This window comes from Piliocolobus tephrosceles, chromosome 8, assembly GCF_002776525.5.
Source record: "Piliocolobus tephrosceles isolate RC106 chromosome 8, ASM277652v3, whole genome shotgun sequence".
Classification (NCBI taxonomy): Eukaryota; Metazoa; Chordata; class Mammalia; order Primates; family Cercopithecidae; genus Piliocolobus; species Piliocolobus tephrosceles.
Window position 1 is genome coordinate 47,790,827 of NC_045441.1, and position 9,386 is coordinate 47,800,212.

The window sequence follows — 9,386 nt, forward strand, 5'->3', positions numbered from 1 at the left end:
CTGAGAAAGAACATTTGGGAATGCTCTTAAGAATATGTTGGAAAAGAAATATCCTCCGATAGAAACCAGAAGGAAACATTCTGCAAAACCGCTCCAGGTCATATAAAGTCCACTCGCACAGGTAAGCTTCCGTTTTCATTGAGCAGTATACTAACACTGTTTTACGTGAGTCAGCTAAGGGATACCGGGAGCCCTTTGAGGGGAATGGTGAAAATGGAAATATCTTCAGATATATACTCCAGAAGAGATTGATGTAGAAATGCTTTGTGACTATGCATTACAGACACAGAGTTGAACTGTTTTCTCATAGGAATTTTTGGAATCTCATTGAGAGAAATTTTTACCAGGGACATTCTGGGGTACATTTACTGCTATAGTGGAAAAGGAAATATCCTCAGACAAAAACTGGAAAGAAACTTTCTGTGAAACTGCTTTGTGACAGATATGTCTATTCATCTCACATAGATGAAACTGTCTTTCTATTACGCAGTTTTGAAACTGCATCATGGACAGATTCGAGAGCACATACAGGCTGGTGTGGAAATTGAAGTTATCTTCAGAAAACAATTGGAGAGAAACATTCTGAGAAACTGATTTTTGATGTCTGCATTCCACTCAGGAAGTTATACCTCTTTTCTCGCAAGGCAGTGTTTGAACACTGTTCCAGTAAATGTGAAAAAGAGATATTTTGCAGCGTATTGAAGGCTATGGCGAAAATTGAAATATCCGGACATAAAACCCAGAAAAAAGCGTTCCAAGAAACTGCTCTCTGATGTGTACATTCATTTCAGAGTGTTAAAGATGACACTAAGTCACCCAGTTTGGAAACTGTGTCTTTGTAGTAATTGTGAAAGGATATTAAGTGACACCCGGAGGCTTGTGGTGAGAAAGGAAACGTCTTTCAATAAAAACTGGAGAGAAACTTTCAGAGCAACTGCTTTGTGATGTTTGTATTTATCTCATGGAGTTAAATCGTTTTTTGGATTGATCAGTTTTAAATTGCTGTTTCTGTGATACCTGATAAAGGATATTTGGGAACACTATTAACAGTATGCTGAAAAAGAAACACCACCCAATAAACACCAGAAGGAAACTGCCTGTGAAACTTCTCTAGGTCGCTTGATTTCCACTTGAACAGTTAAGCTTCTGTTTTCATTGAGCAGTACTCTATCAATGTTTTAGATTAATCAGCTAAGGGATAGTCGGGAGCAATTTGAGGCTTCCGGTGAAAACGGAAATATCTTTAGATAGATACTGGGGAAGATTTCCGAGGAGCGGCCTTGTGACGTGTGCATTCCACTCACAGAGATATACTTTTCTTCTCATAGAGGAATGGGAAATCCCTTTTGGAGAAAAAGTGACCAGGGGACATTCGTGGATTTATGAAAAGCTATGGTGTAAAAGGAACTATCCTCAGACAAAAACTGGAAGGAAGCTTTCTGTGAAACTGTCTTGTGATAGATATGTCTGTTCTTTTCACATGGATAAAACTATCTTTCTATTACACAGTTTTGAAACTGTATCATCAGGGAATGGTGAAGGCATGGTTGGCAGGACATTCATGCATACGGAGAAAAGGGATTCATCTTCAGGTAAAAACTGGAGAGAAGCTGTCTGAGAAAGTGCTTTGAGATGTGTGCATTCTACTCAGGGATTTATACCTCTTTTCTCATAAGGCAGTGTTTGAATACTGTTCCTGTAAAAGTGAAAAAGTGACATTTTGCAGTGCATTGAAGACTATGGCGAAAAGTGAAATATCCTGAAATAAAACCCATAAAGAAGGATTCCAGGGAACTGAGCTCTGACGTGTGCATTCATTTCAGACAGTTAAAGTTTACACTATGTTGCTCCGTTTGGAAACTCTGTCTTTGAAGAATTTGTGAGGGGATATTAAGTGGTGCCCAGAGGCTTGTTGTTAGAAAGGAAATGCCTTCCATTGAAAACTGGACAGCATCTTTCAGAATAACAGCTTTGTAATGTGTGTACACATCTCAACAAATTAAATCATTCTTTGGATTGAAAAGTTTGAATTCACTGATTCTGTTTAACCTGAGAAAGGACATTTGGGAACCCTCTTAAGAATGTGTTGAAAAAGAAATACCTTCTGATAAAAACAGAAGAAAACTTTCTCTGAAACTGCTCTTTGTCACGTGAAGTTCACTTAAGATTTGGTTTTCATTGAACAGTATTCTAAAACTGTTTTTCTTTAGTCTGTGAAGTAATATGCTGGAACACTCTGAAGCTTTCGGTGAAAAAGGATACATCTTCAGATACATAATGGAGAGAAGATTTCTGATGAGCTACTTTGTGACATGTGCATTCCACTCACAGAGTTATCCTTTTTCTCTCCTAGAAGATTGGAAAATCCCTTTTGGAGAAAAGCTACAAGGGAACATTCGGGAATACAAGGACGGCTCTGGTTGAAAAGGAAATATCATCAGACAAAAAGTGGCAAGAAGCTTTCTGTGAAACTGCGTGGTGGTAGATATGTCTATTCACCTCACATAGATAAAACCTTCTTCTATTACGCCATTTTGAAACCACGAATTGGATGGAAACACTAAGGGACATCAGGGAGCAAATTCAGTCCTGTGTGGAAATAGGAGACATTTACACATAAAAACTGGAGAGAAGCTTTCTGAGAAACTGCCTGGTGATGTGTGTATTTCACTCAGGGAATTATACTTCTTTTCTCATAAGGCACTTTTTGAACACGGTTGCTGTAAAACTGAAAAAGGGATATTTTGTAGTGAATTGAAGACTTTGGCGAAATGTGAAATATCCAGAATCAAAAAAGGAAAGAAGCAATATAAGAAATTCCCTTGTGATGTGTGCATTCATTTCAGAGAATTAAAGTTTACACTACATTCCCCAGCTTGGAAGCTCTGTATTTCAGGAATTTGTGAATGGATAGTAAGTGGTTCCTTTGTGCTTGTGGTGAGAAAGAAACGTCTTCTGATGAAAACTGCAGAGAATCTTTCGAGCAACTGATTGGTGATGTGTGTCATCATCTCATAGACTTCAATCATTGTTGGGATTGAGCAGTTTGATATCTCTCTTTCTGTGGAACCTGAGCAGAAACATTTGGGAGAGCTCTCAAAATTATGTGAAAAAGAAATACCCTCCAATAAAATAGAGAAGGAAACATTCTGTGATGCTGTGCTAGATCGTGTGAATTCCACTTGCACTGTTAAGCTTCTGCTTTCATTTATCAGTATTCTAACACTCTTTTAGGTGAGTCAGCTAAGGGATACTTGGGAGCACTTTGAGGCTTACGGTGAAAACGAAAATATCTACAGACAGATACTGGAGATAAGATATCTGGGGAGCTGCATGGTGACGAGTGAATTCCACTCATAGAGTTATAGTTTTCTTCTCATATAGTATTGCAGAATCCTGTTTGGATAAAACACTACCAGGGGACATTCGAGAGTATATGGACGGCTATGGTGAAAAAGTAAATATGCGGAGAAAAAACTGGAAAGAAGCTTTCTGTGAAACGGCTATGTGACAGATATGTCTATTCATCTCACATAGAGAAAATTTTCTGTATATTACACAGGTTTGAAACTGCATCATGGATTGATTCACGAAGGGAGGTTCGGCAGGACATTCAGGCGTACAGGGAAAAGGAAGTTATCTTCAGATAAAAACCGGAGAGAAGCTATATGTGAAATTGCTTGAGATGTGTGCATTCCACTCAGTGATTTTTACTCTTTTCTCATAAGGCAGTGTTTGAAGACTGTCCCAGAAAAACTGAAAATGTGACATTGTACAGTGCATTGAAGGCTATGGTGAAAAGTGAAATTTCCTGAAATAAAACCCAGAAACAAGGATGCCAAGAAACTGCGCTCTGACATGTGCATTCATTTCAGAGCATCAAAGTTTACACTCTGTTGCCCCGTTTGGAACCTCTGTCTTTGAAGAATCTGTGAAGGGATATTAAGTGGTGTCCGAAGACTTGCAATGAGAAAGGAAACGCCTTCAAATGAAAACTGGAAACAATCTTTTGGAGTAATTTCTTTGTAATGTGTGTATGCATCTTATAGAAATAAATCATTCTTTGGATTGAGCAGTTTGAACTCACTTTTCTATGTAAACTGAGAAAGGACATTTTGGAATGTTCTTAAGAATATGCTGAAAAAGAAATACCCTCCGATAGAAAACAGAAGAAAACTCTCTGTGCAACTGCTCTTTGTCTAGTGAAGTCCACTGGCACAGTTAACCTTCGATTTTCACTGAGCAGTGTTCTAACACTCTTTTTGTTTATTCTGTGAAGTGATATGCTGGAAAGATTTGAGGCTTTCAGTGAAAAAGGAAACATCTTCAGATACATACCAAAGAGAAGATTTCCGAGGAGCTGCTTTGTGACATGTGCATTCAACTCACAGGATTATACTTCTTTTCTCCAAGAAGATTGGGGAATCCCACTTGGAGAAAAAGCTACAAGGGGACATTCGAGAATATATGGACTGCTCTGGTGAAAAAGAAAATATCATTAGACAAAAAGTGAAAGAAGATTTCTGTGAAACTGCGTTGTGGTAGATACGTCTACTCACCTCCCATAGAAAAAACTTTTTTCTATTACGCAGTTTTGAAACTGCGTAATGGACAGAAATGTGAAGGGACATTAGGGAGCACATTCAGTCCTGTGGGGAAATAGGAGATATCTTCACATAAAAACTCGAGAGAAGCTTTTTGAGAAACTGCTTTGTGATGTGCGCATTCCACTCAGGAAAGTATAACTCTTTTCTCATAAGGCCCTTTTTGAACAGTGTTCCTGTAAAACTGAAAAAGGGATATTTTGCAGCGAATTGAAGACTTTGCTGAAATGTGAAATAGCCTGAATTAAAACCAGGAAAGAAGCGTTCTCTGAAACTCCTCTTGACATGTGTATTCATTTCACAGAGTTAAAGCTTACACTACATTGCCCAGTTTGGAAGCTCTGTCTTTGAGGAATTTGTGAAAGGATATTTAGTGGATCCCTTGCCTGGTGGTGAGAATGGAAATGTCTTCCAATGAAAACTGCAGAGAATCTTTCAGAACAACTGCTTTGTGAGGTGTGTGATCATATCATAGAGTTAAATCATTTTTTGGATTGAGCATTTTGATATCTCTGTTTCTGTGGAACCTGAACAAGAACATTTGGAAACGCTCTGAAGAATATGTGAAAAGGAAACATCCTTCAATCAAAAAGAGAAGGAAGCACTCTGTGATACTTCTCTAAGTCTCATTAATTCCGCTATCACAGTTAAGCTTCTGTTTTTGTTGACCAGTATTCTGACACTCTTTTAGGTTAGTCCGCTAAGTGATACTCGGGAGCATTTTTAGGATTATGGTGAAAACCAAAACATCTTCAGACAGATACTGGAGAGAAGATATCTGAGAAGATGTTTGTGACGTGTGAATTACACTCATAGAGTTATAGTTTTCTTCTCATAGAGTATTTCGGAACCCCATTTGTTGAAAACGCTACAGGTGACATTCGAGAGTATATGGACGGCAATAGTGAAAGAGGAAATATACTCAGGAGAAAACTGGAGAGATTATTTCTGGGAAACTACTATGTGATAGATATGTCTATTCATTTCACATAGAGAATATTTTCTTTATATTACACAGTTTTGAAAATGCATCATGGACAGATTCGTGAAGGGACATTTCGGAGCAAATTCAGGCATACAGTGTAAAAGGAGATATCCTCAGACAAAAACTGGAGAGAAGCTTTCTGAGAAACTGCTTTGTGGTGTGTGCATTCCACTGAGGGAGTTATACCTCTTTCATCATAAGGCAGTGTTTGAACGAGGTTCTTCTGAAAGTGCAAAAGTGATTTTTTCCAATGCATTGAAAACTATTGCGAAAAGGGAGAAATCCTGAAATACACCCAGAAAGCAGCGTTCCAAGAAAATGCTCTCTAACGTGTGCATTAATTTCAGAGTGTTAATGCTTTCACTTCATTGCCCAGTTTGGAAGCTCTGTATTTGAAGAATCTTTGAGGTGTTATTAAGAGGTGTTCCTAGGCTTGTGGTGATTAAGGAAATGACTAGCAAGGAAAACTAGAGAGAAGCTTGCGGAGCAACTGCTTTGTGATGTTTGTATTCATCTCGTAGAGTTACATCATTCTTTGTGTTTAGCAGTTTGAAATCACTGTTTCTGTGGAACCTGAGAAAGAACATTTTGGAACGCTCTTAAGAATATGCTGAAAAAGAAATATCCTCTGATAGAAACCAGAAGGAAACATTCTGTGAAACCGCTCCAGGTCATATCAGGTACAGTCACACAGTTAAGCTTCCATTTTCATTGAGCAGTATCCTAACACTGTTTTCGGTGAGTCAGCTAAGGGATAATCGGGAGCGATTTGAGGTAACGGTGAAAACAGAAATATCTTCAGATAGATACTCGAGAGGAGATGTATGAAGAAATGCTTTTTGACACATGCATTTCCCACACAGAGTTAAACTTTTCTTCCCATAGATTTTTATGGTATCCTGTTGGGAGAAAGAGCTACTGGGGACATTCAGGAATATATATACTGCTATGTTGGAAAAGGAAATATCCTCAGACAAAAACTGGAAAGAAAATTTCTGTGGAACTGCTTTGTGACCGATTTGTCTATTAATCTCACACAGATGAAACTGTCTTTCCATTACACAGTTTTGAAACTGCATCATGGAGGGATTCGCGAAGGGACAGTCGGGAGCACATCCAGGCTTGTGGGGAAAGAGGAGATATCTTCAGATAACAATTGGAGAGAAACTTTCTGAGAAACTGCTTTATGATGTCTGCATTCCACTCAGGGAGTTATACATCTTTTCTCACAAGTCAGTGTTTGAACACTGTTCTTGTAAAAGGAAAAAGAGATATTTTGCAGCATATGGAAGACTATAGTGAAAATTGAAATATCTGGTAAAATACCAGAAAAAAATCGTTCCAAGATACTGCTGTCTGACGTATACATTCATTTCAGAGTGTTAAAGCTGACACTAAGTCTCCCAGTTTGGAAATTATGTCTTTAAGGATATTGTGAAAGTATATTAAATGACACCTGGAGGACTTTGGTGAGAAAGGAAGTGTCTTCCGGTGAAAATTTGAGAGAAACTTTCTGAGTAACTGCTTTGTGAAGTGTGTATTCATTTCCTAGAGTTAAATTGTTCTTTGGATTGATCAGTTTTAAATCGCTGTTTCTGTGATAACTGGGAAAGGACATTTGGGAATGCTCTTAATAATATGCTGAAAAAGAAATTCCATTCAATAAACACCAGAAGGAAACTATCTGTGAAACTCCTCTAGATCACTTGAATTCCACTCGCACAGTTAAGCTTTTGTTTTCATTGAGTAGTATTTTAGCAATGTTTTAGATTAGTCAGTTAAGGGACACTCGGGAGCGATTTGAGGTTTCCGGTGAAAACGGAAATATGTTTAGATAGATACTGGAGGAAGATTTCCAAGGAGCGGCCTTGTGACGTGTGCATTCTACTCACAGAGATATACTCTTCTTCTCAAACAGGAATTTTAAATCGCATTTGGAGGAAAAGCGACCGGGGACTTTCGGGAGTATATGAAAGTCTATGGTGAAAAACGAACTATCCTCATACTAAAGTGGAAAGAAGCTTTCTGTGAAACTACTTTGTGATAGATATGTCTATTCATTTCACATGGATAAAACTTTCTTTCTATTATGCAGTTTTGAAAGTGTGGTATGGACGGATTTGCAAAGGGACGTTCAGCAGGACATTCAGGCATACAGTGAAAAGGGAGTTATCTTCAGATAAAAAATGGAGAGAGCTGTTCGAGAAAGTGATTTGAGATGTGGGCATTCCACTCAGGGATTTATACATCTATTCTGATAATTCAGGATTTGAACCCCATTCCTGTAGAATGGAAAAGGAGACATTTTGCTGTGCATTGAAGACTATGGTGAAAAGTGAAATATCCTGAAATAAAACCCAGAGATAAGGATTCCAAGAAATTGCACTCTGACAGGTGCACTCATTTCAGAGATTTATTTTTTTTTTCAACTTTTATTTTAGATTCAGGGAGAACCTGTGTAGGTTTGTTACCTGGGTATATTGCATGATGCTGAGGTTTGAGGTACAAATGATCCTGTCACCCAGATGCTGAGCAGAATAAACAACAGTTTTTCAAACTTTTCCCTCTAGTAGTCCTCAGTGTCTATTGTTGTCATATTTATGTCCATGAGTACTCAATGTTTAACTTCCACTTATAAATGAAAGCATGTGGTATTTAATTTTTCTTCCTGCATTAATTTACTCAGGATAATGACCTCCAGCTGCATCCACATTGCTGAAAGGAACATAATTTTTTTCTATTCTATGACTGCATAGTATTCCATGGTGTATATATACATTGTCTTTGTCCAGTCCACCATTGATGGATACCTAGATTGATTCCAGATTTTGGCAGTTGTGAATAGTGCTGTAATAAACATATGGGTGCCTGTGTCTTTTTGGTAGAGGGATGTATTTTCTTTTGGATATATACCCAATAATAGGATAGCTGGATCAAATGGTAGTTCTAAGTTTTCTGAGAAGTCCCCAAACTGCTTTCCAGAGTGTATGAACTAATGTACTAATTCTTGAGAAAAGCGTAAAGTGAACTTGTTTCATCATATAAAAATTAGGGTGAAAAATATAATAAAAATACTTTCTTAACTTATGAATACTATAAAATACTTTCCTAACTTATGAATACTGTAAAACTATAGTGTTATATAAACTATATATATAATTATACATATATAACTATACATGCTAAAAAGTTTTGATACAAATGATGTTTATAAAAACAACTTGTGTACACAAGTAAATTCCTTTTTTTTTTCTTTTTCTTTTTTTTATTATACTTTAAGTTCTAGGGTACATGTGCATAACGTGCAGGTTTGTTGCATATGTATACATGTGCCATGTTGGTGTGTTGCACCCATCAACTCCTCAGCACCCATCAATTCATCATTTATATCAGGTATAACTCCCCAATGCAATCCCTCCCCCCTCCCCCCGCCCATGATATGCCCCAGTGTGTGATGTTCCCCTTCCCGAGTTGGAAAAAACTGCTTTAAAGTTCATATGGAACCAAAAAAGAGTCCGCATTGCCAAGACAATCCTAAGTCAAAAGGACAAAGCCGGAGGCGTCACGCTACCTGACTTCAAACTATACTACAAGGTTACAGTAACCAAAACAGCATGGTACTGGTACCAAAACAGAGATATAGACCAATGGAACAGAACGGAGCCTTCAGAAATAATGCCACACATCTACAACCATCTGATCTTTGACAAACCTGACAAAAACAAGAAATGGGGAAAGGATTCCCTATTTAATAAATGGTGCTGGGAAAATTGGCTAGCCATAAGGAGAAAGCTGAA

The 9,386-nt window shown here is 37.8% G+C and overlaps 1 pseudogene across 1 annotated transcript in view; it reads left to right on the forward strand.

The window, feature by feature from the left end:
- Positions 1-8,768: 8,768 nt before the first annotated feature.
- The window catches only part of LOC113220176, an 11,342-nt pseudogene continuing 10,724 nt past the window's right edge, over positions 8,769-9,386 (forward strand). Inside the window, exon 1 of the transcript XR_003307098.1 lies at positions 8,769-8,822. The product of XR_003307098.1 is annotated as a juxtaposed with another zinc finger protein 1 pseudogene (transcript). The remainder of the gene's footprint in view (positions 8,823-9,386) is intronic.